This window comes from Gorilla gorilla, chromosome 19, assembly GCF_029281585.2.
Source record: "Gorilla gorilla gorilla isolate KB3781 chromosome 19, NHGRI_mGorGor1-v2.1_pri, whole genome shotgun sequence".
Classification (NCBI taxonomy): Eukaryota; Metazoa; Chordata; class Mammalia; order Primates; family Hominidae; genus Gorilla; species Gorilla gorilla.
In genome coordinates, this window is record NC_073243.2 from 55,575,896 (window position 1) to 55,598,381 (window position 22,486).

At 42.3% G+C, this 22,486-nt stretch overlaps 1 protein-coding gene across 1 annotated transcript in view; it reads right to left on the reverse strand.

The window, feature by feature from the left end:
* Positions 1 to 623: 623 nt before the first annotated feature.
* SNX18 (sorting nexin 18) overlaps positions 624 to 22,486 on the reverse strand; it is a 129,611-nt gene continuing 107,748 nt past the window's right edge. Inside the window, exons 5-6 of the transcript XR_010131769.1 lie at positions 3,343 to 4,147; positions 624 to 1,697 (exon numbers count right to left, since the gene is read on the reverse strand). The gene's annotated coding sequence lies outside the window, so the exon portion shown is untranslated. The remainder of the gene's footprint in view (positions 1,698 to 3,342; positions 4,148 to 22,486) is intronic.

Consider the following 22,486-nt stretch of genomic DNA (forward strand, 5'->3'; position numbering starts at 1 on the left):
GATCTGCTACTTAGCCTACCCCTGTTTTCAACCCCTGCTGTTCAATTTGCTGCTGTCATGAAGACAAGTAAATATCACTCATTTTATGGGAACCTCCTCAATATTGCCCCCGCAGCGTTCAGGATGATGACTTTGATTCTTACATTGGAATACAGGGTTTTCTATGATCATGCCTTTGCCTACCTTCCCTTCCTCTCATGCCCCATTCACTACCAACTTCAACTGCTTATAGTTCCCAAACCATGCCAGGCTATGTAATATCTCTTTGCCTTTGCTCCACAGTCCTCTTTCCAGAATGCTCTGTTCTTTCCTCACCTCTAGGTGAACACCTCTATACTTTTCAAAACTGAGATCAAGCATCACTCGTTAAAGAAAACTCTCCTGGGTCAGGTGTGGTGGTTCATGCCTATAATTCCAGCACTTTGGGAGGCCAAGGCGGAAAGATTGCTTGATGAGATGAGACAGAGATTTGAATTTATAGCCCAGTAAGGGCAATACTATCTTTTTCCTGCGTTTTAACTGTTGCACTCGGCATAGTACTCGGCATGTATTTGGCACTTAGTAAATGATTATTGAATACATACAGATGTAAATGATGGTCTAATTCAGAACACTATATTGTTAAATATCCTGAATATATTTATTTAAGGCGTAGTTTGCAAACAAGCCATGTATTAGAACATCAGAATTTCACATGTGACAAAGCACGATCTGGTTCAGTGAGCCAAGTTGGTAATCTCCAGCCGATGACGAATTGCTCTTGAGACACTTGTTACAGGCAGCCTCAGGAAGAGGCACAGGCCATTTATACCGCTTCGAGCCGCCAGTCCCAGCTCTCTTGGAGAAAGGCAGCACAGTTGGGAGGGCTCACAACAGGAGGCCTGTTGAAAACAAGTCGTGGTTTCACCCTGTGTTTTGATTTCTGTTCAGGGAAGGGCACTTCCTCTTTCATTTGTAGGAGCCAAGTAACACATTCTGGGTGGAGGGAACTATGGTAGAAAGCCTAGTGTTGGACACATGAAAAGGTGGGAGCATCTTAGAACTGGCTAAACACATATCTTGGCATAAGAACTTGGGTGGCAGGCAACCAAGATTTGGGGAGTGCTTTTCCTGCATCATTTTCTGCTGGGATTGCAATATGAGGGAGGCCTTGTTGATGGGTGTAGTTTGTTATGGTTGGCAATACCTTCTGGTTAGTAGTGGTTGAGTGCTTGCTAACTTGTGAATTCTTCAGAAGAGAGTAGAATATAAAAAGCCTTCAAGCCTCTCCTGTCTCCCCCGCAATGCGGCTAACGCAGGGCAACCGGCAGCAGTGAGCTGTGGACCCAGGCACTGGCTAGAGAAGTTGACAGACCACGAACACGGGGCAAGCTGAATCTTTCTGTTTCACTTCCGGCATGTTTTTCACCCACAGGGATATTTTGGTCTGTTTCAAAGAAGAGGAAATCAGCCCCTAGCAGACTGTTTCAGAAAAGCAGCAGAAGAAAAGAAAAAAGATTAAAGCCATATCTCTTGGGGAGAGAGATAAAAATCTGGATTTTGTTTGAAACAATGTTTCCATTTCCAACACCTCAGGTCCATAAAAAGTAGGAGAAAAAAAGTCTTCTTGGGGTTTCAGCACGCACAGTGCATTTATTCTCTCTCTCATTTCTTAATTTGTCAGTTTCTTTCGCCAAGTACCAAATCCAGTAAATGTTCTTTAAATGGAAAGAAAAAAGCAATAATGAATGCCAGAAAACAGTTTCCCAACCAGCCGGCCAAACCACAAGTATCCAAAAATGTGATTTCATTTTTAATAATACAGAAAACTGAGGAATATCAAGTAGAAATATAAAGAGAGGAAAAACATTGACTTATTCTAAACACCAATAAAAAGGATTTCCAACTTCAGAATGTTTGTAGAAGACATGAAGAGAAATAGCTAGTCAATGAAGGAATTCAGAACCCGGTGTTCACAAAATTAAGAAGATACTAGTGATCAATGAACTCTAAACACTCATATGGGTTTGTCTTCTCTGAATCCTTTGAAGTTCACTCTCTATTCAGTGTCCAAATTTCCTGTATATGTAAAATGGAGCCAAGGAGCCCACATTGTGAACAGAGAAAGTAAAGATCGTGTAGGATGAAGACATTCGTGTTGTAACCTGTGTCTTTTATGCCAACTCTTAGAATTTAAGGAGCAGCTGGGGAGGCCAGCAGGCTGACTTAAGCCCACAAAGGATGGCCTCTGATCCCTGAAACTGGGGGAAGAAGCAAGATAATTCTTAACTACTCAGGTGACATCTCTTCCAAGAAGTTTTCTCTAACTTACTTCCTAGCCCAGGAGGGAAGGCTTAGACCCCTCATCTGTTTTCCCAGAACACCTGGGCATAGCTCTTATTGCATCCAAATGGTTCTTATAATGCAATGCAACACAATACACAGTATCTATATGTCTCCCTTGTTAGACCATGGAGTCTAGAGCAGGGATATCTTTACTTCTCTGGTGCCAAGTATAGTGGCTGGAACATCAATTAACTAATTGACATGAATGCTTTCTTTCTTTGTATCGAAATAACTCAGGCCATTTTAGTTGTTTTATCCTATGGTTATATCATTCTTACCATGTTTTAGTACCGGCAAATAGAATTCATTATTTCCCAGGATATATCAGTTAATAATTTCATAAACAGAGAAACTAACTACATCTGGAGCAGTGCTTCCCAAACTTTACTGTGCATGCAAATCACCTGTGGATCTTGCTACAAAGCCGATCGTCACTCATTTGGCCTGGGAAGGGGCCTGAGAAGCTGCCTTTCTAACAAGCTCCCAAGTGCTGCCAATGCTCTTGGTCCATAAAGTAACAGTGGCTTGAGCCAGATAGAGTTTAATTTTGTTTCCTGAAAGTTAAGTCCAGAGATTAGCAGTCCAGAGCTTGTATGGCAGTTCTGCCACATCATCATCAGCCCAGGCTCTTCTGTCTTTCTGCTTTACTATCCTAGGTTCTGTTTACCCCAAGGTCTCCTCTTGTCCCAAGATAGCAGCTGCTACTCTAGCCATCACACCTATAGTGTAGTCAGTAGAGAGGAGGATGCACCAGGGCAAATGGCTGACAGCTGGGTCAGCCCCTTCTAAAGGAGTTGTCAGGAGGAGCCCATCTGACAACTTTCACTCCTATCTCACTGGCCAAAATGTAGTCACCTATCTAAAGGAAGGCTTGAAATGTGATTTTCCTGTTGGGAATATGTTGCTGATTACAACGAATTGAGTTTCTCTTAGGAAGAGGGGGAATGAATGCTGGGTAGATGCCAGCAAACTCTACTATGAGTCAGATGAGATTGTTGTGGATCCCCTGTTACTCACCCGTGGTTAGTAACCTCTGGATTGTGCCCCATTCCTGAAGAGACACCAGTTACTCTGTTCAGGTCCATGCGAAACATCAGCTCTCTTTGTGACAAGTTCTGTCTCATAGGCTCCTTGACTGTACTTATTGACTAAAGCTATCATCACTCTTGGCTGTGAAACTTGAAGTAAGATGAGGGGACCAGAACTTCCTACCCTCGCTGCCGCCTCTTTGGAATAACATTGTCAGAGCTTAGTTTGGCCCAGGCCTTATTTGCATCCTTGGGCATTCGGATGCCGGGGAAACATGGCTACTGTGACATCAGATGAGATCTTGGCTCAAGGATGCTGGCAGGGTCTCTAGCTTATTGTCCCTAAGGTTATGGCTTATAAATAAGGGAATGAGTCCAAAGAGATGTGCTGTTCTTCTTGCTTGGTGCCAACCAGTTCATTCCTTGAGTAACAGTGGAGTCACCCAAAGTGAAGAAACAATTCCAGCCCACTGATTTCGGCCTGAGCACTCACATTTTTTCCCTGGCTCTTTGCCCAGGATTTCCAGGGAGAAGGCAGGGGCCAAGAAGCAATATACATTCCTGAAAGGAAGGCTTCTTGAGTGATTAAAATGATGGTATCGGTCGGTGGCTCACAGGCAATGACAGAGAACACAGGCAGGGTGCCCTCTGAGATGCACCCCCTGATTTCCTGAGTCATGACGTGGAAGACAGGGAAAGTGCACATCAGCAACAACAGGAAAGGAAAAGGTAGTTGTTTGTTTTCCTTCCGTTCTCCTCCCATCTCAAGGAATTGATACTTCTAAAATTTCAATCTGAGATGACAAAAACAATTTGCAAATAGTCAATAAACAGTGCATTCATTCATTATTACTAGAACTACATTCATGGAAAATAATTTATATAAATTAACCAAAAGTCACTTTTTTAAAAAAGGTAATATGATTTATTTAGATGGGTTCAACCATCAGATTTTTTGGGGGAGGAGGGTAATCCATGAATCTATTTGTGTGCTAAGTATTGCTATAAATTGAATGTGTTTTTCACATCTATTTATTACTATTTTTCAAGTCCTATAGATGCAGTTTTGATTAGTAAAATGCAAGTTTATTTTAAGATGTGACTAAATTTTTATCTGAGAAAATACATTATGGCAAAAAGCAACCACTGGATACTAAAAATATAATGACCATTATGTGAGAGTATGTAGAATTCAAGTATTAAAAAAAGAAGTCCTCCTACCTGAACATGTTGGTGTAACTGAGCCCATATTCAGCTGCCCACTGCTTGAAAGTGAGCCACGAGAAATGAGGTTGGGAATGCCTTGTTATCCCCCCTCCCTTTATAGTTTAGACACAACAACAGCATTAATGTTAAAATAGAAATCATGAGACTGGCAGCACAGCCTGTGGCTATAAGATACCAAATTATAAACAGGACCTAAGGCCATGCCCGGCAAAGGTTAAGTCTCCACCCCAAGATAAACGTGTGTTACATGCATGTTTGTTCAGTACACATGTGTCAAGACCACCTTCATAAATATTTATAGCTACTTCTGTAACCCATTAAATATGTATGTTGAGCTGATCTATCATCATATACCCACAGGAGCCCTGGATACAATTGACAGTAGGGAGCAAATGTATTGATTTTGTTGTTGATATGGTAGGCCATTCCAGGTTTCTGCCCTGGTGTGAGAACCAACCAATGCTCTAAGAGATTTAACAATTGCCAAATATGTTAAGACACTAGATATTATACTAACTTTTGTTTATAAGTTTGCTTCCAGCGGTATCATTTATCCCATGGATGTGGAGCTGCATCCTTTTCAACTAAGAAATAGGTCCTCCTAAAGACCTGGAAGGAACAAGGGCCTGAACATCAGCTCACTGCCAGGTCAAAAAGTTTCAATCCACAGTTGCCCCACGTTGACCCTGTTCGGCAAGAAGTAGCCAGCTGAGAGATGACATCCCATTGTCCCTAATCCCACAAAATTGTGGAAAGAGCCTTTGACAGTGGGGAATTGTAACAGTGAAACAACAACAACAAAAAACCCAACATAACTAATTCAATTTTTATTTAAGGGGCCTATACCCATTCCTGCACGTTTGCTAGGGTAATTTTAGAGCACTGAGATAATATACAAAAACAGCAATCAAATATTTTGTAAATCGAACTCTGGGATTAAAGAGGAAGTATATAAACAACTAATTATGTTTTGTTAAAGATTTACAGGAGCATTGTGACCCGACCAAGGACAAAAAAGTTCCCAGCCTCCTTCTCTCAGACCTTTCATGGTTCCTGATGGTTGGGGAATGATCCGCTGTACTGCTGCTGTAGCATCAACGAATACATATACTTCATCAGCCTCCTCCATTTCTAATCTTAGTACTCAGGTCCGTCTCTCAGTCCCAGAGACACTGTCGGCCTTTTATTATAAAATCACTGTCTGTGATTTTTTAAGAAGTCCTTGAATAGCTCTTTAGTTAAGTAGATCTAAGGCAAGTAGCCACCAATCGTTTCGAAAGAAGTATGGAAGAGAATATTTTTGACTCAGCAAGGAACTGGGGCATGGCTGCTCTTGGTGGGAGGTGATAGGCAATGCTGCCGCGTTGCACCTCCCACCCCCACACGCATACACACACACATTCAGCACCCATGACTTTACAAGGGGCTAAGGAGCCTGCAGGAAAATGAGGTATAGCAAAGCGTCCTCCTCAATGTGATTCTGTAGTTTCCCTGTCACTTACAGAATAATTCTTCTCAAGGAATAAAAATTTTTGTTGTGCTGTGGGAAATAGTAGATACTCAAAGCTTTTTAAAAACCTTTGTGGTGCACTCTCTACAGTGCACCCTCAAAACCCTGAGTGCAGTGCCCTAAAGGTGTTCTTCTCTGTGGGTGGCTAGGTTTGTAAGAAGATCCCCAGCCTTCCCTCCACCACTCCTGGCAGAATGGCTCCAGCCCCATCCCATGCCAACTTCAACCAGAGAGCTCCTGTTTATTTTATGTGCTGAGATTCCAGACATAATTCTGTTAGTTTAAAAAAAAGACCTCTTTTAAATGCATTTTTGAAAGCTGCTGGTCTCTTGTATCAACTGAATTTGGGGAATATCACATCATATATATGTGTTTATGTGTGTGTCTGTATGCACACACACACACACATATAATATGTAATAATACAACATCTATGTAAAAATTTATCAGGATATGACAACAATACTGAAGCAGCAGTGGGTGGTGCACAGGTCACACCTGTGAAAGGATTGTCTTGCATTGTTCTGGCCTGACTCTGGTGAAGAACAAGGTGGTATCGAACCCCTGGGTGAGTCTCAAGAAAAGAAACAGAGTGATGGGACCATGTCAAGCTCTCAGAACTTCTGTATACTCCTTCCTGATTTTTTTTTTTTTTTTTATGAGACAGATTCTTGCTCTGTCGTGCAGGCTGGAGTGCAGTGGCACAATCTCGGCTCACTTCAATCCCACCTCCCACATTGAAGCAATTCTCCTGTGTTAGCTTCCTGAGTATCTGGGACTACAGGCATGTGCCACCACACCCAGCTAATTTTTGTATTTTTAGTAGAGATGGGGTGTAACCATGTTGGCCAGGCCAGTCTTGAGCTCCTGATCTCAAGTGATCCTCCCACCTCGGCCTCCCAAAGTGCTGGGATTACAGGTGTGAGCCACCACACCCAGCCTCCTGATTTTTTTTTTTTTAATCAACCTGATATGGATAGATTCCCAAGTCTTGATTACCCCATCCCCCTCTACTGAAGAGCCCTAGGAGAACCCTCTTTTGAGTTGCCACCACAAGCTCTTTTACTCATTATGATGGTCAAAGAGAGGTTGTAAAGGGTGCACAATTTTATGAATCCCTTTTTAATCTATCCAGATGGTTTCTTGCTGGGAATTACTATTTCGTCTTGTAGGCCAGAGCGTAAGATGAGACCCTACTCCGGCGGGCACAGTGGCTTATGCCTTGTAATTCCAACAATTTAGGAGACAGAGGTGGGTGGATTGCTTGAGTCTGGAGTTTAAGACCAGCCTGGGCAACATGGCAAAACCCCATCTTTTTTTAAAAAAAAGGAAGTACAAAAATTAGCCAGGTGTGGTGGCACATACCTGTAGTCCCAGCTGCTTGGGAGGATAAAACAGGAAAATCGCTTGAGCCTGGGAGATGGAGGTTGCAGTGAGCCGAGATACAGCTACTGCACTCCAGTCTGGGTGATGAGAGTGAAACCTTGTCTTATCAAAAAAAAAAATAGAATCTATTTCTAGACAGTGATGAACTTTATTCCCCCATGTCATGGTCCTTGTAGCTTAAGGAGATATTTGAGGTTAGGCTTCTCTGACCCTTTGCCCATTCTGCCAGGGGATGAGATACTGGACACCACACTGAAGTTAGATGTTGAAAATTGAAGTCCATAATCCCCATATGTTCAGTCTCATTCACTTATCAAAGAATATTTCTAACTGGATCCCCGACAGAATCCTTACAATGGAGTGCCATCTCCACTGGCCTCAGGAACTGATGATTCTTTTAGTCCTTTCCTTATAGTGCCTGGGCCCACAGCTTACTTTCACTCATTGCCCACCTGGCTTTTGCTGATATATAATACCCTTGCATAACCTCCTTGGTCAGCCTTATCACTTAACCCCAGGAGGCCCCTTCAGAAAATCTGCAAATCGCTTCTCCTCTGAGTATGCGTGAGCGTAGCTTATTCAGGCCTAGATAAGCTTTGTTTCTTCGAGAGAAGGCTTCTCCCTTTTGCTTCCAGCATAGACTCAGGCCATAGGACCCAAGTCTGAATTTTGGGTGCGTAACTTACTTTGAGCAAGTTACTATTTCTGGTCCTCAAGATTCTCATGTGAAAAATAAAGATTAAAAATAGTCCTTACCTCCTAGCATTGTTTGAGAGTTAAATGAGTGAGGGCATTTTATACATTTAGACTATACTTGGCATATAATCAGCTATCAATAAATATTAGATACTATTATTTTGGCAAGAACTGGAAGTGACATTGGCTTTACCAAGTTCATTTGTCCATCTGTTCATTTGAAATGTATTTACTGATCCCCTATGATATGCCAGCTATTGTGATCAGCCACAATTAAGAATAGCCACTCCATACATTCTACAAATATATGTATGGATTCTAATGCATTGCTTTTTCTGAAAATTTTTTTAAAAAACATGATATGCCTTCAAAAAAAACTGGAATTTTAAAATGCTCATGTCCCCAGATTCCTGGTTATAAACTATAAGTTCTCTGATTGGGAGAGCATTTGGTGGCCTACCTACTGTTACCTCTGAAGGCAAATTTTTACTGTCAGCCTCAAAAGGACTAAGTTAGGAAACTCATGGCAGAACATTAAAATGTTTATTTCTAATGAAGTTTTCAAAATGTAGACATGATTTTTATCCACATTTGTATTCCTCTCTATTGAGATAAATACAGTCTAAAGTGAGGCCCATAGAATGAATAAAAAGTAAATAATATTTTAAAAGAGACCTTATGTCTGAGCAGAATTACTGCTCTAGTAGCTGGCTCATGGAGTGGAGGTGGGAAGGGTCCCACCTCAGGCCTTCAAAGGATGATGTTATGAGGTTATGAGGTCAGGCCCTGGAGGGGTGTGGCCAGGGCTCAGATCCAGCTTCTACCATTTCTCCTGGCTGACCTTAGGCAAGCGGCTGGCTCAACTCTCTCTATGCTTATTTTCTTTATCTATAAAGGTAGATAATAAAAATACATATCTTGTAAGATTGTTATGAGGCTAAAATGAAGTGACACATGTAAAACATTTGTACATATGCAATAAATATTAGCAGTCAGTGCCAGTCATTGGTCTATATTTTTTCCTCATGAGCCATCCTTTTAGATACCAATACCATATGTCAGGAAATGACAAATAAAAGACAAACAAATAACAAAGAAGATACCAAGCCCTCTTAAAATAAAAATTCTTCACCAAAAAATTTTTTTAAATGTAATCTGCTATTATTCAGCTGTCTCAAATTTCATTTAAAGATGAGGCGTAGTGTGACATCCATTTTATAGATACAAAAACTAAGGATCCAAGAATGGTTCTCTAAGTTTATAAAACTCAGAGGTGTCAGAAAAACATAGCATAAGCTCAGGATATCTGTCTCCAAGTCCCTCCCCCTTTTTATTTTTTAGCTTCACATATCTGTGGACTGGGGTTGGGGGGAAGATCACTATCTTTCAAAAACCACAGATTCTCAGAAAGTACCATTAACTATATCTAAAAATGCACCCTGGCAGCTATTTTTAAGTTATTAAAGTCAACATACTATCTATGCAGCAGCCATTGTTAAAGAAAGCTTCATGTAGAGTTAGAATATCAATGGGGAATGAATTCCAAAAGGAATGATGGGAGCCTGCACCTTGGTGACTACTGAACAATTACATGAGTTTTGTACAGAGATTTTGAAATTGGAGAAAATGTTCTCTCTCTCTCTCTCTCTCTCTCTCTCTCTCTCTCTCTCTCCAGTCCAGCAGTTTGAATTTGAAAGCTGGGTGAAGTCTTGGAGAAGCTGGAGAGCAGCCCAGGGTTTCCTGCTGCGTGAAGGCGAAAGCCTAGAGCTGGTTGGAACAAGCCTCTCTACTCTGACTTAGGTTTCCTCTTCTGGAGAGCTGTGAAAGAGAAGCCATTTGCAAGGTCATGTAGAGTATGGCCCCTCCAGAGGGCCCGGCACCATCTCAGGCATTTCACACATCTCACCCCACGGAGTTGTTATGCAGGGGATTACCAAGAGGCCATTTTGACACAACTGTTTTAACACAGAGCTTAAAAAATAAATTATCAGGTAATGTCAACTGCCCTATTTTGACCCTCACACCACTCTGGCGTGTCTCCTCAATTATCATTTTTGTTGAAACCTGTTACCTAGTATGTACTATTTTTATTATCTTTTCTAGCGCCCCTCTTTCCACTCCCTGTCCCTGAACCTAGCCTACCCCACCCCACCACCACTTCATTCCTCCTTGTTGGTACCAGCTGGCAAAATCTATATTATTAGAAAATTTCTTTGATAAAATTGACACTAATAAAATATCTGAAAATCCACTTTTCTCACACCAAAGGATATTTGATTAAAATGAATTATAACAGTTATTCAAAATGTACAAAAGGTTGAAAGATAATATTTCATTTATGATTAATTCATAAGAAAATTATAGGAGATTTATTTCAGATATTTGGAAGTAGTTCTGTGTTTGTATTCCTTTATCAGGTGCAAAGTCGCAAAATTCTTCTCTCCATTCTCATACATTTAAGCGCTTTTATGATGGCTCTCCCCTTTACATGTTCTGCTTGTATTCTTGGTCTTTTCAAGATTGAACAAATAAAATTCATTTACCAATTGTCACACCTCCACTGTTCCACGCTGAACTAGAATTTGCATTTGTCAATGTGCAAACTTTGACCAAGTTGTCTATTTGGCCATTGCCTCATTAGTCTCTTAAACTTTATATTTAAGGTAAAAAAAATAACATATTTGATGAAGTCCTCACCATTTGACTTGAGGACACATGTGGAGATGGCATAGTGGTTAAGAAAGAATACAGGCAAACTGGTTTTGAATCCTGGCCCCATCCACTTACACTGTAAAGTAATATTAGGAAATTCATTTAACTTCTTCGTGCTGCAACACACTGTGAGGAGTAAGTGAGTTCTAAAGTGCTTAATATCTGTGCCAGGTATTCTTTCAACTGTTATATGCATGTTAGCAATTATTTTTACTAATTTAAAATTGGGTGCATTTTCTGTTTAGATGAACATTCCACTTAGTAGTAATAAGCAGTTTTCTTTTTTCCTTACTCATTTTTGATGCAACTCTAGGAATAGAAATTGTGGTTGTGGAAAGAGGCAGGTTTGGGGCAAAAAGCAGAGTAGGGGCTGGGAAAAGGTATAGAGATTGAGCATGGCTCAGGCATGAACAATGTACAGGTTTACTGGGTAGTTTTGCAAAAGTGCTATTAAAAGAGAACAGAAGAGATGAGGTGATGTTTATGTTGTGCATACAACTCAATTTTTTTTTCACTGAAGATTTTATTGCTTGATTTTTCTCCCCATAGCAAAATGCTCCAGAGATAAAAAAAGGTTGCACCAGGAAGACTTCATCAAAATGTCATGTGCTTCATTGTTTAGCAGGTAAAGTATTGTTGGGTTGTGAAAATGAAAAAGTGAAATCAGTAGACTTAGAGGGCCTCATCCCAGTTCAGGCCCACTTCTGAATGGGCCTGATGGGGAAAGGGAAGGAGAAGAGTGGATGCCCCTGACTGAGCATCATGGAAAGCTTCAGAAGCTTAGGAAGGCTAGAGTCTAGCATCTCTCAGACCAGAACAAAGAAGTGAGTGGGCCCAGAGGATTGGAGCACCCAGCTAAGCCTTTCTCCTAAGCTGGTGTTTGCCCCAGTCAGCCAGTGATGAGAAGCATTTAGCATCCCCATTGCCCCTCACCTCTTCCCACATCCATGGTAGGCAGAGCCAACACATCAAAACAGTCACTCCTGATGAGCTCAGGGAACCTCTCAGGTTTCCACTGCACATGATGCTCTAGGTAGGTTTCCCCGTGAGTGTGGTCATCAGGACTGAATACATAATTTGTAGGGCCCAGTGCAAAATGAAAATGTTGAAGCCAATGTTCAAAAAGTATTACAAATTTCAAGATGGCAGCAGCAGAGCATTAAATCAAGTGCGAGGCCCTCTGAGCATGGGACCCTGTACACAGGTTGTACATGAAGTCAGCCCTGTTTGCCCTAGATCAGTTCCCTGGAAACAGATACCGAATGCCTGAGATCAGCATGCCGGAGGCTCACTGGGGAGTGCTCTTGGAAATGCATATGTAAGGAGATGAGGGAAGCAGGATGGGCAAGGGGAGAAGCAGGACTGCAATGCAGTTGCAACAGAGACTTCAGTGATCCCACAAGAAGCCCTGAGCCCTGGGGCTTAGGTTGCTCCTACAGAGACAAGGGACCAGAGTCTTTACAGCTTCACCACATTGCACACCCAGCAGTCACTGGATGCAGGCCACCCTTGGGAGAGAGTATGGCCTTGGGCAAGGTGGCTCTCTTTGGCCAAGGGCTATTGTCAGGGAGACAGACCAGCACTTCAGTTGCCAACTCTCCCCATAGTTGGAATATGAGTACCTCGTCCTGAAAGATCTGTGCTGAGACCACAGCATCCACTACATATGCTACCTCCAGCCCATAGATGGCTATTATTTTCCATTCCTGAAATCAATGTGGCAATTGATTGACCTGCCGGGACCAACATGTTGAGGTCACTTTAATAAAATAAAACAAGGCAAACAGCAAGAAGAAAAAAAATGCCAGGAAATGCACCAGGGAAAATGGTGCAACTCCTTAAAGCCTGGAGCAGAAGATCTGAGGCACTGATTTTACAGGTAAACATGGAAGCCCAGCAAGTATTTTAGAAACTTGGTGGCTTTTCTATTGTTTTTATTGTCTGTAAGAATTTTCTTATATTTTCCCTTTTCACAGCAAAGGGAAGCTGGCGTTTTCAAAATGAACTCTGCTAAAGACTAAGAAAGGAAAACGATATATAGTATTATAATATTAATAATAATAATTAAGGCTTATGATTATAATAAGCACTACTTTGGGAATATTCTCCAACAAATGGCCCAGAGCAACACAAATATATTTTGAGACTCTAGAAAACACAAAAAACACAAAATGTGTTTATGTCTACCAATAAGGAGACATAAACACATTTTGAAATATGTATTCTAGACACAAATTTAAAAATATATTTTTCTAGAAAAATATATTCTGGAGACAAAGTTCAAAAATGAATCACTATAAAATTATTTTCTGGCTGCTTTAAAATTGCAAAATTGTAAGTTCAATAGCTTGTAGTTCTATTTGTAACAAAAATTTAGTTTTTAAAGGAAATTCAGTTAGTTAATTTCCAGTGCACTGAAACAAGTATGCTGACAAACATTAATTATCCTAAAGATGCTTATTTTATGAATAAGATGCTCAATTTTTAAAAATATTCCAAAATGGTGTGTATTTATAAATGTATTATATGTCTTTCAGCCTTGTCATGAATTTTTTTTTAATTTGGGATGTTATTCCCCTATTTCAACATCATATTTGCAGGGTTTTTGTGTGTAACTGTAAGTGAAGGTGTGGTGCTCAGAAATGATTTTAGTGGGGTCTAAATTGTTGCAGACATGTCCAATTTTTGAGTTTTCTGAGCCGCATTGGGAGAAGAATTGTCCTGGGCCACACATAAAATGCATTAACACTAAGGATCGCTGATGAGCTGAAAAAAAAAATCGCAAAAAAATTTCGTAATGTTTTAGAAAAGTTTATGAAATTGTGTTGGGCCAGATTCAAAGCTGTCCTGGGCTGCATGCAGCAGCCCGTGGGCCACAGGTTGGACAAGTTTGGTTTACTGGCTCCTATCCACTGAGAATAACCCAAAGGGAAGCAAACACTAAACCCACTCTGCCCCTCTTTCCTGAATATATCAGTTCTGTGGCATGGTCTCTCAGAAGTCCTAACTTGCCCAGGACAAAGCCACACCTTGGAATTCTTCTTCCACCCCACTCTCTACACCCAGCAGGACCCTGATTCAACCATAGCCTTATAAGGAAATCCAATAAGCATGTTAGAAGAGAGGAATTCTGGCTGGAAAAAGTGTGTATATGGGGGAGGAGGGAGACCCTTAAATCAATTTCATCTGCCACCCTTGTTAGTTCCCAAGGACCAACAAACTCCTTAAGATATTAAGTATTGAAAACCACTCCTCAAAGTACTGCACATTTTGCTCAGGGCTGTTGTTTGGGGTCAAAATGAAATTATAGCCATGAAAGCAAAGCAGAAAGGATTCCAAGTACTGACAGATGCTTCTCTTGTTCATAATACTTCGTGTGTTTCTGGACAAGTAAGCCAACAATAAAATAAGCGTCTCCCAACAAGATGAATAGCTCCATGAAGGCAAAGCACCTTTGCACAAGGTAGGGCCTCAGTAAAAATGTGTTGACTCTGAAAGAACATGGCTTACTATCCCAGCACACAAAGTGAAATTTATGTTCAAGCTCCATTAAGCTCTCACTAAGCTGGAAGATCTTCCAAAAGTTCATTAGTGCAACGCAAAATGCATAGTAACAGGTAACATTTGTTGAGTATTTCTACCACACACTGTTACAGCACTGTTGTAAATGCATTACACACCTATAGTACCTATGAGGTATATAATATTATAACCATTTTTAGATGGAGAAACTGAGACACAGGGGTGTTAAGTAACTTGCCCAATGTCCTACAGCTGCTAATATCAGCTTGTTACTGATACAATATGAACCTGGTTCCTGGAGTCCATTCCCTTGTGGGGTCCTATATTTAACCAGACAGAACCAGGCACACTTTTAGTTCCAGCTTCATTCAGTCACCCAACTCTATCCTTTTAAAATGCAGAAACCAAGACTCAGGATCTAAGTATGTTTGGGGAAGTGAGTGAATGTCTTATATTCCATTTATATCTTCTATGATGCCATCACCACCTGCTTGGGATACAAAACGCAAACTTCTCAGTCCTTTGCTCTTTCTGTTTGCAACTTGAGATACGATTTCACTGATCTAGGACAAAGGACTCACTTGAGGCATTTCTTAAACTGTGCAAATTCTCAGTTTCTATCCTCCGATTCACGTTCACCAGGCAGGTCGAAAGAGGAGACCAGAAATCTGCCTTTTTAATGAGCAAACCAAATGATTCTGATATCAGAGAGATACTGCCCTGGGCCGGGCGCGGTGGCTCACCTGTAATCCCAGCACTTTGGGAGGCCAAGGCAGGAGATCACGAGGTCAAGAGATCGAGACCATCCTGGCCAACTTGGAGAAACCCCATCTCTACTAAAAATACAAAAATTAGCCGGGCATGGTGGTGGTCGCCTGTAATCCCAGCTACTCAGGAGGCCAAGGCAGGAGAATCACTTGAACCCCGGGAGGCAGAGGTTGCAGTAAGGCAAGGTTTCGCCACTGTACTCCAGCCTGGCGACAGAGCAAGACTCCATCTCAAAAAAAATAAAAATAAAAAAAATAAAAATTACTGCCCTGGGTTTAGAAGGATTGTTTCTTATCTGTGGCTTGGATAAATATAAAGAGTGTGTGTGTGAAGAAATCACAACAAATCCCCTCATCCCTCCCTGGCCTGGAGCAGACCTCGCTGGTAGTTGGAGCCCACAGCTCCCCGTGTGTGTCTATGCCCCCTTCTCAGTGGTTTGGCTGGGCTTCTGGTAAAGACCACACCACAAAAAGGGAGCCGTGCAATGTCCTGCATGCAGCCTTCACTCAGCCTGCGTGTGTGCTGGGCTGGGGGTTTGGGAGACTGTGATTTGACTGTGTCCAGGCCACCATGGTGCACAGACAAGCTGAGACTCTGTTTGCAAGGCCCAGTTTCCATTCCTGCTGGTGCCAACAGCTCAATGTGGGCAGTCAAAACTCCAGATTCCTTCAGAAAGAGCCAGTTATCTGCTAGACTTCCTTTGTTTTTGAGGGCTCTGTCTTGGCATCTCTGCCAAGAACATGTTTTGGCTGGATCCACTCCCCTGGCGTCTGCACATCTCTGGGAAGCTATGCTAAGAAAGAAACATGGCCCAAGAGGTAGCAGGGGAGCCAGAGTTCTTGTCTGGTTAAACGCAGGACCTCACATGGGAAATGGGCTTCAGAGATCAGCTGCTTATGGGACCAGGGACCAGCATCTTCCCAAGACTGCTATGCACCCCTCAACCTTTTCGGAGATCAGACTGCTGGTGGGGACAAGGACGTGCCAGACTTCTTGAAATCTCTGATGAACTCCTCTCTGTTCCCCAGGAGAGGAGGTGCAGGGGGTAGGAGTAAAGTTCTCCTTGTCCCTGTTAAAGAGAGTCAATGTTTAGTGTAATCTGCTCTGGCCCAATTTGAGGTTTTGCAGTGGGGCTGAAACAGACTTCAGCATTCATTGACAAGGAATGGTTAAAGTGAATGTGGCCATTCTCCAATCACTTGTATGACATAATCATGTATGACTCTTCTGATCTCACGTCTACTCAGGAAAGCCTTGCAAATAAGTGTAGGTACCATTTGAATTCCCATCCTTTAAGATTCCTCCTCTTGACTTCTAGGGGATCTTTCAGCTAGTACTGATTGTCACATGGTTCATTGAGATGTTTCATATATGGTGGTATCTTCCCAGTCTCCTCTTGAGAGGCAAAGAATATCTTTTACAACTTTACATTTGCCATGGCACCCAGAATAGAGGCCTACATACAGTAGATGCTCAATAAAAGTCACATGAATAACAGCTTGGTATAGAGGAGAATAAACTCGTCATGTGGACTATGATATCCAGCATTTATTTATTGACAGAGAGGTTAAAAGAAAAAGCATTACCAAATTGCTTTATTTGAAGCCTTTATAATGATATAAGCTAAACATCTGCTGAAACAATAGCCTTGTTTAAAAGTATGCATTTTTACTCTATGATAATTGATTATCCTTGCAACCATCCTGGATTTATTTTCCTACAAAAGAGCAGGATGTTGAGCATAGTTCTATGAAACATTCCTTTAGAGAGGATTTCTCAGCACTAAATAAAAGAGTGCCTTCTAAACCTTGCAAAAGAAGTCCGGCTGTTAGTTTTGGCTGGGGAAAAGCACTGAGCTGTCTCCAAATGGAGATGGCAGGATGATATAAATGTGGCTGTATTATGTCATTGAAATGGCCTTATTTTCATCAGAAGCTAAATTCAAATACCTTCAGGGACATGGGTTGTTATGGTTGGCTTTGAATTTCTACAGCTTTCTAAAATTCATTTTTGCCTCTGTAGGTGATGCAAGTTCAGTGAAGACAGGCTTGAAAACCTGGGCTCCTCTGGGTGCCTGGAAATAGAGATCAACAGTGACTATGCAGTGGCAGATTTGCAGCCTGAGCTCTGCATCCTGCACCAGATGTTGGCTGGCATGTCTTTCCATGAGGTCTTTTTTTTTTTTTTTTGACTGAGTCTTGCTCTGTCGCCCAGGCTGGAGTGCAGTGGCGATCTTGGCTCACTGCAACCTCTGCCTCCTGGATTCAAGCGGTTCTCCTGCCTCAGCCTCCAGAGTAACTGGGATTACAGGCACATGCCACCATGCCTGGCTAATTTTTGTAGTTTTACTAGAGACAGGGTTTCACCATGTTGGCCAGGCTGGTCTTGAACTCCTGACCTCAAGTGATCCGCCCACCTTGGCTTCCCAAAGTGCTGGGATTACAAGTATGAGCCATGACACCTGGCTTCCATGAGGTCTTTAGTTCAAGGGCAAAAGAGTCAGAGGTTGTACTTCACTCTCAGTAGAATCAAGGGATCCAGACCAGAAGCAGCACTTTCACCAAGATGGTGGGTCAGCTTTCAAAATGAGAAGATGCTCCAAGAGCAGTGAGGGTACAGATACTCCAAGGGGTCTCCCTGCCTGTTTGCCTCCCCTGCCTGCACCTCTGCACAGGCACACGCACACACACACACAGGTACACAAGTCTACTCCATTTCTCTCCCAAACCCAAAGCCATCCTGTGTAAGTAGTCCAGGACTTCCAACTTTGGAGAGAGAGCTGATCCAGACTCTTCCATCAATTTTCCCTACCATGTTCACAGAACAGGGACTAGGGGCACTGAGTACAACAGAGCTGGGGCACATTTGTCAATTGTTCACTGCAGAGGTGGGACCTGATGCAGTTATCAGAAGCTGGCAGGTGTTGTATAGACAATGGGTAAGTCGAGAGGAACCTGACACCAAACTCTCGGTTCAAATCCCATCACCGCCACTCATCTGACTCTGCAATCCTTTAAAGTGTTTAACATGATAAGAGCTCAATAAATATCAGCTAATTATTATTTCCTACTTGTTCTTAAGGGAAAGTCTAATTTTCCTCCCATAATGCAAGGGTGGATTGATCTCTCAGCTGGGCATGATCTTGCCTGTTTATGCTCCCAGTTTCTAATCCTCTCTTTCAGTAATGGTCACATTTAAGCTACTCTTTCAGTTCTAATCTATAAGAAAGATGAGATATCCACAAACTCTTCCAGAGAGAGCCAAGCCTTCTGTAACTCAGATAACAACTTTGTACAAAGCACTGTGAAAGTTGCTGTGGAAAATACACAGTAAGTACTTAATCAATGTTTTAATTGAATTATTCCTTGGCTTCAGTAGGAAGGAGACTCACCAAGGTAAATGCAGCACCCTAGGCACAATGGTTATAATATTCACGCCATAGTAGACTTGACCTGCCTTAAAGCTTCAAACGGGTCAGAAATCCAACTGTCCATCTGAGGTATTAAGTTATATGCTTGTTATCTATTCAGATTCATTTTAAACGCTTCTACAGTGAGGCATACTCTGCACAAACAATATAAGAATCTGAGTGCACAGAAAAGTGGAAACTGAAATGTGTATTTGCCTTTCAAAGTTGGGGCTAATGATGATGAAAAGTTTTGCATTTTACCTGATAGCACTTGAACTCACTAACAGATATAAATGGTGGCTCCTCTCCACATTCAAGAAGCAGCTGCAGGACTGTGAGAACACGGACCTCAGTCCACTAATAGCTGTGATCATACCCCGATTGACTGGGACACTGAGGTGCAAGATATCAGGAGACTTTCCCGAGAGCCAGGATGCAAGTCTCCAGGAAAGACCTTTCAAGTGAGACAGTATTTTCAATAATGCTTTGTGAGCAATAAAGAATGAAACAGCATTCTGGCAAATCACAGGCATTTAATAAGCAGCCACTCAGCCCCAGGGGCCATGTTGGACATTGTGGGTTGAAGATCTCCCAACCTTGAAGGACTTTCTGGTGTAGGGGACACAGGTGTGCTGAAGAAGTCTGTTCAGGTTCCAGCAGGGAGCCACCAATTCTGGAAAGGTGAAAACAAAGGGTTTTCTCGAGGGGGAGACACAGGAGTAGACTTGTATGGTTGAGGAGCTAGATGCTCATCAGAAGGACAGGCAGAAAGGAGGCTAAGGCCAAAGCTGCAGCACGGGTTAAAGTGCAGAGCCGTGAGGCGGCCTGGTTAATCCAGAACATTGCAAGGTGTTTCCCGGGCCAGACTCCAGGAGCTAGGAGCTCAAGAGAGATGAGATAGGAAGATTGGGTGGAGGCCAAGTCATAGGCACTGTCCCCGCCAGGAAATGGATGATCAGATTTGTGTTTTCACCTTCCTGGGGGCAGCTGCCTGGAGAAGGGACTGGAGGTGGGGACACACCCCATTGTAATAGGTCAGATGACAGATGGTGACCAATGGACTGAGGTGGTGAGGTTCTGAGGGTGAAGAGGTGGGAGTGATGAAGGAGGCACTAAAGAGGCATAGACAGAATCCAGTCACTCTTCCAGCTTGGAGGGAGGGAAAGACGGAGGCCAGAGTGACAGCCAGGTCTCCAACTTGAATACTGGGGAGAATGGTGGTGCTACTCACTGAGAAGGGAAACCCAGGAGGGAGAAGAATAGTGCAGTGGGCTTGGAACAGCCTCTCTGCTTCATTTCTTGGATCTGGGTCACTGCAGATGACCTCTCAGACCTCACCTTTTGATCCAAAGTGGTTCCCTTTCACTCACCTTCCTGGTTAAGTGGCTTAGCTAATCATTAACTGCAGGAGGTGAAGCACAACATCCCAGTTCTACTTCCAAATGATTACCATGCAGTAAAACCTAAAGACATCCTGGGCCTCAAATGGAAGACACAGGTGCCTGCTCTCAGCACAGTGCCCAACTAATTTGCCTCTGGGTGTGTGTCAGGTCCTATTAAGTACCTGCCATCTTTTCCTGGTTGGGAAGTGGGACTTAATAGGGTCTCACTGCAATGATAATTGTACTGCCTATGAACCCAGATGTAGGCGTGGGTAATGGAAATCTGCAATAAGGCTCCAGGAGCTCAAGAACACCTGCACACATGTTGAAAAGTCTTTGCCAAATAGCCAATGGGTGTTTAGTTATGGGTTCTCATCCTTGCAGGGCCTCCACTAGCTTCCACTGAAGGCAGGGCACCCTTATAGAGGGATGTAGTCCCCTAGGGAGCATGGCTTGGCCAGTGGTCAGGATCTTTGGTGAACTCAGCCCCAGGTCAAGCACACAGCTTGGAAATGGGAGCATGGGCTGGAATCTGCACCCCCGCCACTGGTCCCCCCACGTGTTCCCTCCTGCTTGACACAGCTTTAGACACCATATGAGGCAGCCCTGGGATCTTGAATAACAAACCTTAACCCTCCCAAGCCCCCAGACCCCAGGAGGGCCCCGACTTATGAACCTGTTTTTGAAGGTTGGACAATCTTTTATAACAAAGAACAGTGTAAAGAGTATTGAATACTCACTATGTGTTAGGCATTCCAGGGGAATATGCAAGTGTGTATTAAATAAGTGAATAAACAAATGAAATAACATGTTTCCATTAACAGCAATACTGGATGGGCCTCAAAACATATCCCCAGGAAAGGGTAAGAGGATGCATTAGAGAAGCTAAACACCATCAGATCATGCAAAAATTAAATTTCCTGCTAATAGGAAGAGTACGATTATATTTTTCATTCCCAGTTTTTCCATTCAGATCTTAATGTCAGATTAAAATATTAATTGCTCTGCTTTTCAGCTACAACAAAAGTCCCTCATTGTTAAAATCAGGATGTAGATGTTAATTTTTATTTGTGAGCATGGTATAGAACTAGATCCCATCAAGGGGATCCTAAATCATTTATTTTTCTTAGCACACCAGATCATCCTGAAATGGACATTGCTCTATGAGAACAGAACAGACAGCATGAACGAATATATGTCAGAGGAATCCATCAGTGAACAGCTATTGAAAAACGTTCAGAACCCATTCTCTGTTGTGCCATCTTCCAAGCCTTAGGGCCCACCAGGTGAAGCAGAAGGACAACAGATTCTCCTCCAAGCAACATGTTCTACATGCATGTTCAAGCTTGGACCTCTTTATATTACTAGTTAACCATAAACAAGTGAACACAACTTCCCACTGTAGTTTGCTATGTTACCCACAGATAATTTAGAGCTGCAGTTGTGAACCTTAGCACTACTGACATTTTGGACTGGAGAATTATTTGTTGTCAGGGCTGTTCTGCACATTTTAGGATGTGTAGAGGGATACCTGGCCTCTACCTATTAGATGACGGTAGCACACTTCCTGCTCTGATGTGACAACCAAATATGTCTCTAGACATTGCAAAATTATCTCTGGTTGAGAAACACTAATTTATGGTAACATTACCTTCCAAACCAAAGTTCATCCAGACACAAACATCCAGCTAAGCATCAGAAGCAAAGCAGAGAGCTGCTCTACCTGGTGTTACAATGAGACAAGGACTTAGGACAAGCGAACTGAAATTCTCTTTGCTGCGTGCAGTGGCTCATGCCTGTAATCCTAGCACTCTGGGAGCCAAGGTGGGAGGACCACTTGAGCCCAGGAGTTTGAGACCAGCCTAGGCAACATAACAAAACCCTGTCTTTCAAAAAAAAAGAAGAAGAAAAGAAATTATCTCATATTTAGGGTACCGAGTGAATAAATAGTTTACTACAATCCTAAGAAGTCATTTTTCTATCATCACTCCAATCACACCAAAGTTCTTGCTGATTCTTTTTTACTAGACAGAAATTTTTAAAAGGTAATGACATATCTTTATTATACTGTATCTGTATATCAGATGTCTTTCAGTAGTAAGTGAAATAAGCCCAGCTTAAGGTAGCTTAAGTTAGCTTAAGCCAAAAAGAGAAGTCTTTTTTATTGGATCTTGCAGCAGAAAAATCTAGGGATAGGCCTGGCTCTAGATATAGCTGGATCAAGTTGTTCAAACAACGGCACCAGCAATATTTCATTTTCATCTTTTGGTCATATTTTCCTCTATGTTGCTCTTATTTTCAAGGTGCTTTTTCCAGATGGTGACAGAGTTGGCCACTGAGGCTCCATGCTTATATCATACAAATTGTAGTAAAAAGAGATTTCTTTCCCAAGAGTTCCAGCCAAAGTTCCAGGGTGAAGTCTCGTTGGCCAGGTTTGGATCATGTGCCTATCCATGAGCCAATGACTGCAGTCAGAGAAATGGAATATACCAGATGATTTCCCCTAGACAGCCTCCAAGAT